The sequence below is a fragment of the Oncorhynchus tshawytscha genome, unplaced genomic scaffold, assembly GCF_018296145.1.
Source record: "Oncorhynchus tshawytscha isolate Ot180627B unplaced genomic scaffold, Otsh_v2.0 Un_contig_135_pilon_pilon, whole genome shotgun sequence".
In the NCBI taxonomy this organism is placed as follows: domain Eukaryota; kingdom Metazoa; phylum Chordata; class Actinopteri; order Salmoniformes; family Salmonidae; genus Oncorhynchus; species Oncorhynchus tshawytscha.
This window is the reverse complement of record NW_024609739.1, coordinates 190001-199497: the sequence shown is the minus strand read 5'-3', so window position 1 is coordinate 199497 and position 9497 is coordinate 190001. Positions and strand designations below refer to the sequence as shown.

General features: G+C 42.2%; 1 protein-coding gene across 1 annotated transcript in view; it reads left to right on the top strand.

Moving 5' to 3' along the window:
- The first annotated feature begins 3371 nt into the window (after window positions 1-3371).
- Window positions 3372-9497, top strand: part of LOC121845676 (coiled-coil domain-containing protein 87-like) — an 8810-nt gene continuing 2684 nt past the window's right edge. The window contains exons 1-2 of the mRNA XM_042317435.1: window positions 3372-3742; window positions 9342-9451. The gene's annotated coding sequence lies outside the window, so the exon portion shown is untranslated. The remainder of the gene's footprint in view (window positions 3743-9341; window positions 9452-9497) is intronic.

Here is a 9497-nt window from a genome sequence, read left to right as displayed (position 1 = left end):
ACAGGTAGGGAACACACTCTGTAGGTAGGGAACAAACTCTACAGGTAGGGAACAAACTCTGTAGGTAGGGAACAAACTCTACAGGTAGGGAACAAACTCTGTAGGTAGGAACACACTCTGCAGGTAGGGAACACACTCTGTAGGTAGGAAACACACTCTGTAGGTAGGAAACACACTCTGTAGGTAGGAAACACACTCTGTGGTAGGGAACACACTCTGGGTAGGGAACACACTCTGCAGGTAGGAAACACACTCTGTAGGTAGGGAACAAACTCTGTAGGGAACACACTCTGCAGGTAGGGAACAAACTCTGTAGGTAGGGAACAAACTCTGTAGATATGGAACAAACTCTACAGGTAGGGAACACACTCTGTAGGTAGGGAACAAACTCTACAGGTAGGGAACAAACTCTGTAGGTAGGGAACAAACTCTACAGGTAGGGAACAAACTCTGCAGGTAGGGAACACACTCTGTAGGTAGGGAACAAACTCTGTAGGTAGGGAACAAACTCTGTAGGTAGGGAACAAACTCTGTAGGTAGGGAACACACTCTGTAGGTAGGAAACACACTCTGTAGGTAGGGAACACACTCTGTAGGTAGGGAACACACTCTGTAGGTAGGAAACACACTCTGTAGGTAGGGAACACACTCTGTAGGTAGGGAACACACTCTGTAGGTAGGGAACACACTCTGTAGGTAGGGAACACACTCTGCAGGTAGGGAACACACTCTGTGGGTAGGGAACACACTCTGCAGGTAGGGAACACACTCTGTAGGTAGGGAACACACTCTGCAGGTAGGGAACACACTCTGTAGGTAGGAAACACACTCTGTAGGTAGGGAACACACTCTGTAGGTAGGGAACACACTCTGTAGGTAGGGAACAGGTAGGTAGGGAACACACTCTGTAGGTACACTCTGGGTAACACACTCTGTAGGTAGGAAACAAACTCTGCAGGTAGGGAACAAACTCTGTAGGTAGGAAACACACTCTGTAGGTAGGGAACACACTCTGTAGGTAGGGAACACACTCTGTAGGTAGGGAACAAACTCTACAGGTAGGGAACAAACTCTACAGGTATGGAACAAACTCTGTAGGTAGGGAACAAACTCTACAGGTAGGGAACAAACTCTGTAGGTAGGAAACACACTCTGCAGGTAGGAAACACACTCTGTAGGTATGGAACACACTCTGTAGGTAGGGAACACACTCTGTAGGTAGGGAACACACTCTGCAGGTAGGAAACACACTCTGTAGGTAGGGAACAAACTCTACAGGTAGGGAACAAACTCTGTAGGTAGGAAACACACTCTGCAGGTAGGGAACACACTCTGTAGGTAGGAAACACACTCTTAGGTAGGAAACACACTCTGTAGGTATGGAACACACTCTGTAGGTAGGGAACACACTCTGCAGGTAGGAAACACACTCTGTAGGTAGGGAACAAACTCTACAGGTAGGGAACAAACTCTGTAGGTAGGGAACAAACTCTACAGGTAGGGAACAAACTCTGTAGGTAGGAAACACACTCTGCAGGTAGGGAACACACTCTGTAGGTAGGAAACACACTCTGTAGGTAGGGAACACACTCTGTAGGTAGGGAACACACTCTGTAGGTAGGGAACACACTCTGTAGGTAGGGAACACACTCTGCAGGTAGGGAACACACTCTGTAGGTAGGGAACAAACTCTGTAGGTAGGGAACACACTCTGCAGGTAGGGAACAAACTCTACAGGTAGGGAACAACTCTGTAGGTAGGGAACAAACTCTGCAGGTAGGGAACACACTCTGTAGGTAGGGAACAACTCTACAGGTAGGGAACACACTCTGGGTAGGGAACAAACTCTACAGGTAGGGAACACACTCTGCAGGTAGGGAACACACTCTGCAGGTAGGGAACAAACTCTGCAGGTAGGGAACACACTCTGCAGGTAGGGAACATACTCTGCAGGTAGGGAACACACTCTGTAGGTAGGGAACATACTCTGCAGGTAGGGAACACACTCTGCAGGTAGGGAACACACTCTGCAGGTAGGGAACACACTCTGCAGGTAGGGAACACACTCTGCAGGTAGGGAACACACTCTGCAGGTAGGGAACACACTCTGCAGGTAGGGAACACACTCTGCAGGTAGGGAACACACTCTGCAGGTAGGGAACACACTCTGTAGGTAGGGAACACACTCTACAGGTAGGGAACTCACTCTGCAGGTAGGGAACTCACTCTGCAGGCAGGGAACACACTGCAGGCAGGGAACACACTGCAGGTAGGGAACACACTCTGCAGGTAGGGAACACACTCTGCAGGCAGGGAACACACTGCAGGCAGGGAACACACTGCAGGTAGGGAACACAATCTGCAGGTAGGAAACACACTCTGCAGGTAGGGAACTCACACTGCAGGCAGGGAACACACTCTGCAGGTAGGGAACACACTCTGCAGGTAGGGAACACACTCTGCAGGTAGGGAACACACTCTGCAGGTAGGGAACACACTGCAGGTAGGGAAATCACTCTGCAGGTAGGGAACTCACTCTGCAGGCAGGGAACACACTCTGCAGGTAGGGAACACACACACACACACACACACACACACACACACACACACACAGAAACACATGCACACACATTCTCTCACCATAGTATACTTCCTATGTACCCCCCCATCTATTACTGTCCAATCCTAGAAAGAGGAAGAGGAGGGGGAGAAGAGGGAGAGGTACAGGGTGCCAGTAGAGGAACCGGAGCACCCCCAGGGAGCTGTGGTGAACGTGGCCCTGTCCCACAGCTCTCTAGCCTGCACAGCTGCCGCCCGCGTCTCAGACAGGGTTCTCCGTGACACCATCACCATCCACACGTACCCACCCGTCTACAACTACCTCACCAAAGAGGGGGCGGAGGATAGACATGTTATTATTACTACTCAGTGTGTGATGATGGTACTGTTATACTGTTACTATCATTATGACATCATCATGTTGGTCAGACCCATCTCTCTCTCTCCTGTCCTTTCTCGCTCTCTCTCTCTCTCTCCAGTTCTCTCTCTCCTGTTCTCTCTCTTTCTCTCTCCTGTTCTCTCTCTCTCCTGCTCTCTCTCCTGTTCTCTCTCTCTCTCTCTCTCTCTCTCTCTCTCTCTCTCCTGTTCTCACTCTCCTGTTCTCTCTCTTTCTCTCTCCTGTTCTCTCCTGTTCTCTCTCCTGTGAGATATACTCTTTTACATTGCCTGTTGAATTTTTTTAATTCAGGAAAAATCATGAATTGGCAATTGTTGATTGTTGTTGGCAATTGTTGATCCAGAATTTCACTTAATCTCTTGAATATCAATAGAATTGACTCTGTTCCTTTCCCCTATAGGATCCCATGATAGAGCCAGCCCTGACCAACATCAGATGGAGTCTGAAGAAGAAGTACCCTCAGAGGTTCATCAACCCACAGCTAAAGAGACAGAACACTAACGCCATGTCCCACAGGTACTGTACCCTGCATCCCACTTGACTCAACACCTGAACACCACTTTAACACACTCTCTCTCATAATACAATACATTTTCTCACAGAGAGCTGTGCAGCTCTCCCAATGTAACTCAAAGTGCGTGTGTTCGTACGTGAGTGTGTGTGTGTGTCCAGGAAAAGGATCGAGATCCCAGTGGGCCTACACGGTCTGGCTGCAGTGGTGGAAGACTGACCTCTCAGTCGAGGACTACCTCAGTCGAGGACTACCTCCGATACATCACCAATCAGGTCAGAGGTCACACATTCTGTAGTTACAGCAAATAGAAGACTTTCTAATTAATAGAAGGCAGTAAATGCATAAAAATTGATTGAGTAACTAGAAGAAAATCAACCGGTTTTGTGTAAAAATAAATCTCAATTGGAATTGGACCATAGGTTATGCATGTATGTACATTATAGATATGGCTTGATTTATTTTTTTGTGTTTTGTTGTTTTTTAGTAGCTCTACTTTTTAAAAAATTGAATACTGTGCCCTGTTGCGTAGGGCTTGAAAGTTAAGCGTTTCACTATATTTGTGCATGTGACAAATAAAACGTGAAATTTAAAATAGGTGCCGGTACTCATTATGGGCTTGAGTACTGTTTATATTTAGGTGCCAGAACTTTTCAGTCATTATTCTATAAGAGGTGCTGGACCTCAAGCAGTAGAAAAGTCAAGGTGCCGGTACTCAGTACCGAATGTAATGAATACTTTTTTAAAGGAATGAATGACATTTTATTTCCATGTCAAATCGCCAATTGGCAACCCATCCCTTATGGGATTAATTGACACATAAACAAACATTACAATAATTCACTATGGTAATTAAATGATCATTATTCTTCCAATGTTCTTTGCATTGCATATCGCATAAATTAATAATAATTTTTAAAAGAAAGAAAGAAAAAGTAAGGTAAAAATCAATACATAATAGTAAATTACATCCCTAGAGCAGTAAAATAATATACATACAGTGCCTTGCGAAAGTATTCTCTATGTGCAAAACTGATAGAGACATACCCCAAGCGACTTACAGCTGTAATCGCAGCAAAAGGTGGCGCTACAAAGTATTAACTTAAGGGGGCTGAATAATTTTGCACGCCCAATTTTTCAGTTTTTGATTTGTTAAAAAAGTTTGAAATATCCAATAAATGTCGTTCCACTTCATGATTGTGTCCCACTTGTTGTTGATTCTTCACAAAAAAATACAGTTTTATATCTTTATGTTTGAAGCCTGAAATGTGGCAAAAGGTCACAAAGTTCAAGGGGGCCGAATACTTTCGCAAGGCACTGTACATACCTACAGTTGTGGCCAAAAGTTGAGAATGACACAAATATATATTTTCACAAAGTCTGCTGCCTCAGGTTGTATGATGGCAATTTGCATATACTCCAGAATGTTATAAGAGTGATCAGATGAATTGCAATTAATTGCAGAGTCCCTCTTTGCCATGCAAATGTACTGAATCCCCCAAAAACATTTCCACTGCATTTCAGCCCTGCCACAAAAGGACCAGCTGACATCATGTCAGTGATTCTCCCGTTAACACAGGTGTGAGTGTTGACGAGGACAAGGCTGGAGATCACTCTGTCATGCTGATTGAGTTTGAATAACAAACTGGAAGCTTCAAAAGGAGGGTGGTGCTTGGAATCATTGTTCTTCCTCTGTCAATTATGGTTACCTGCAAGGAAACACGTGCTGTCGTCATTGCTTTGCACAAAAAGGGCTTCACAGGCAAGGATATTGCTGCCAGTAAGATTGCACCTAAATTAACCATTTATCGGATAATCAAGAACTTCAAGGAGAGCAGTTCAATTGTTGTGAAGAAGGCTTCAGGGTGCCCAAGAAAGTCCAGCAAGCGCCAGGACCTTCTCCTTAAGTTGATTCAGCTGCAGGATCAGGGCACCACCAGTACAGAGTTTGCTCAGGAATGGCAGCAGGCAGGTGTGAGTGCATCTGCACACACAGCGAGGCGAAGACTTTTGGAGGATGGCCTGGTGTCAAGAAGAGCAGCAAAGAAGCCACTTCTCTCCAGGAAAAACATCAGGGACAGACTGATATTCTGCAAAAAGGTACAGCGATTGGACTGCTGAGGACTGGGGTAAAGTCATTTTCTCTGATGAATCCCCGTCCCGATTGTTTGGGGCATCTGGAAAAAAGCTTGTCCGGAGAAGACAAGGTGAGTGCTACCATCAGTCCTGTGTCATGCCAACAGTAAAGCATCCTGAGACCATTCATGTGTGGGGTTGCTTCTCAGCCAAGGGAGTGGGCTCACTCACAATTTTGCCTAAGAACACAACCATGAATAAAGAATGGTACCAACACATCCTCCGAGTGCAACTTCTCCTAACCATCCAAGAACAGTCTGGTGACGAACAATGCCTTTTTCCAGCATGATGGAGCACCTTGCCATAAGGCGAAAGTAATAACTAAGTGGCTCTGGGAACAAAACTTTGCAGAGGTCTTGAAAAAGAAGGGTCAACACTGCAAATAATGACTCTTTGCATCAACCTCATGTAATTGTCAATAAAAGCCTTTGACACTTATGAAATGCTTGTAATTATACTGCAGTATTCCATAGTAACATTTGACAAAAATATCTAAAGACACTGAGGCAGCAGACTTTGTGAAAATTAATATTTGCGTCTTTCTCAAAACTTTTGGCCACGACTGTACATACCAGCCTTGTGCAGGTCTACAATTTTATCCCTGATGTCCGTACACAGCTCTCTAGTCTTGGCCATTGTGGAGAGGTTGGAGTCTGTTTGATTGAGTGTGTGGAGAGGTGTCTTTTATACAGTTAACGAGTTCAAACAGGTGTAGTTAATACAGGTAATGAGTGGGGAACAGGAGGGCTTCTTAAAGAAAAACTAACAGGTCTGTGAGAGCCGGAATTCTTACTGGTTGGTAGGTGATCAAATACTTATGTCATGCAATAAAATGCAAATGAATTACTTAAAAATCATACAATGTGATTTTCTGGATTTTTGTTTTAGATTCCGTCTCTCACAGTTGAAGTGTACCTATGATAAAACATTACAGACCTCTACATGCTTTGTAAGTAGGAAAACCTGCTAAATCGACAGTGTATCAAATACTTGTTCTCCCCACTGTGTATCTTTTTTTTAACAATTTAATTATAGGTAGCCCTTTTTTTAACAATTTAATTATAGGTAGCCCTTTTTTTTAACAATTTAATTATAGGTAGCCCTTTTTTTTAACAATTTAATTATAGGTAGCCCTTTTTTTAACAATTTAATTATAGGTAGCCCTTTTTTTAATTATATGTAGCCCTTTTTTTAACAATTTAATTATAGGTAGCCCTTTTTTTTAACAATTTAATTATAGGTAGCCCTTTTTTTTAACAATTTAATTATAGGTAGCCCTTTTTTTTAACAATTTAATTATAGGTAGCCCTTTTTTTTAACAATTTAATTATAGGTAGCCCTTTTTTTTAACAATTTAATTATAGGTAGCCCTTTTTTTTAACAATTTAATTATAGGTAGCCCTTTTTTTTATTCCAGGCTTTATTTAAATATTATACAAACTGAAATAAATAGACAAAAAATGATTTCAATGTGTTCTCATCACTCAGTCACATAATGCCAGGGTATATCGGGTGTGCTTTCTAGAATAAGAGTAAGAGTATAGAAAGGGCAATAGAGGTTAAAATGAGTTTACTTCTCTATTTATTTGAGCTCACAATAGTTACATAGTCTTTAGTCTTCCATTTCACCATGATACCAACCTGTTTCAATATCCCTGATCTGACCTGTTTCAATATCCCCGATCTGACCTGTTTCAATATCCCCGATCTGACCTGTTTCAATATCCCCGATCTGACCTGTTTCAATATCCCTGATCTTACCTGTTTCAATATCCCTGATCTTACCTGTGCACATAGTGATCTCTTGCTTTTAGGTAGGTTATACATAATATATCTCTCACACACAAATTCACCCTTAATCAAACAAAAGTTTCTCAATTTGGGTTTAGAATTCATCTCACCACCCATTTTTTTCTCCATATTGCATCAACAGTTGTTTTTCAATCATATCTATGTCTCCCTTCATTTGGTTTTCGTACAGATGTTCACAGTCAGACTCTTGAAAAAGTTTCGGACATTTCAGCTGACCAGGCTCCCCCGTATGGATAGATCTCATTGAAAAACTTTACTAGCTATTCTGGCAGTTGGCATATCCAGCAGTCTATTCTAAAGTCTCACCATACATGCCTTCCATCTCACCTCACAGGGTTCCCAGCCCATATCCCCAGTTATTGTCATACACGCCTTCCATCTCACCTCACAGGGTTCCCAGCCCATATCCCCAGTTATTGCAAGGAAAGGTGCAAACTTGTGGACACCTAAAAAGTAACATACTGCTCTGTTATGGACATGTCCATTTTTAAAATAACTCTTAGCACCCCACACTCCTGCTGAATAGTCCAGAACAGGACATACGCATGTCTGATACAGTTTGGAGTACGTAGAATAACCAATATCTTTGATTGTTTTTGTTTTTCCATAACTCCTCCAAGAGCTCTACTTCCTGAGTCGGCCAGGGCTGATGTTCCGTATACAAAGGTCATATGTTCATCAATAAAAAGACCCAAATATGTATAATTGCTAGTAAACTCAAGAATGTCTTCACCAAAACAAAACTGAAAAACACTTATCTTAGTAGCTGGTTTTCTAAAAGTCATTATCTGTGTTTTTGTCTGGTTGATCATGAGTCTCCATATTTTACACTAATTGACTGCACATAATATGTTCTGCAGGTCTTGTTCAGTTTCTTCCATCTAAATAGTATAATCAGCTTATAAAAGGATTCTTAGCATTTCATCATCATATCTTACTTCAATATTTAACTGTGGAATTTCTTTTGCCAAGTAATTTATAAATAAAGCAAACAAAGTCGGTGATAAGATGTCTCCTTGTTTTACACCCGGGAAACCAGTCTGTACCATATTCATGAACCTGCACACAAGCAATTGATACTTTGTAAAGAGACTGGATTGCGTGATCAAATTTCCCTTCAACCCTTGTCTTTAACAAACTGTAGGCTAAAATATCCCTATTTACAAAATCATAAGCTTTCTGGAAATCAATGAAACATGCAAAAGTTGGCTTCTCTCCGTGTAATTTATTTCTGATTATTGTACAGACTGAGAAGATATGATCTGTACAGGCTCTGGATTCTTCTTCCACCAGAATGTTTTGATCCTCCAAAAATGTAATTAGCCTATTGTTGAGGATGGATGAAAATATAATTTATAAACTGTACTTAATTAACTTATGCCTCTATAGTTGTGGCACTCTTGGGTAATTTTTTTGAAGATTTGGGAATGTGATTCACTATAGACTTATACCAAGTGGACGGCAGTATACTGTACTCCAAACAAATTTGGAGCAAATCATATAGGACGTCAATTAATTTAGGGGATTTTAAAACCTCATTAGGCAGTTCATCAATGCCAAACGCTTTCTCATTTTTTGCAGCGTCAATCACCTTCTTAACTTCTGCCACAGAGAGCTCCTCATTTAAATACAGGTTACATATATCAGAGGGTTCTAACATTGTATTTTCCAGTTTAGTTTTCAGGGAACATATGTCTTTATTATATTCTTCCTCAAAATATGCCACATTTTCGTTACCTGAGAATAAACTAGCAAACCCCTTCTCCCACTCTTTAAGTACCTGTGTAATATCAGAGTACAGGTGTTTTTCCAGGCCCAATTCAAGCACTACATGTCCATACATGTCCAATTATTTCCATGTCCAGTTATTTTTGTGGTATCAGAGAGCGATTGACTAGAACTCTCTCTGTCTCCGTGTCTATGTAGGACAATGACTACCTGTGGGTGGCGTTCCACCTGTACGATAGTGGCGATAGTGACGATGAGGAGGACGAGAGAAGGAGACTGCTCCAGCTACGACGAGACGCGAGGAAGAAGTCTGTCTGTCTGTCTATCTTACTGTCTGTCTGTAGGTCTGTCTAT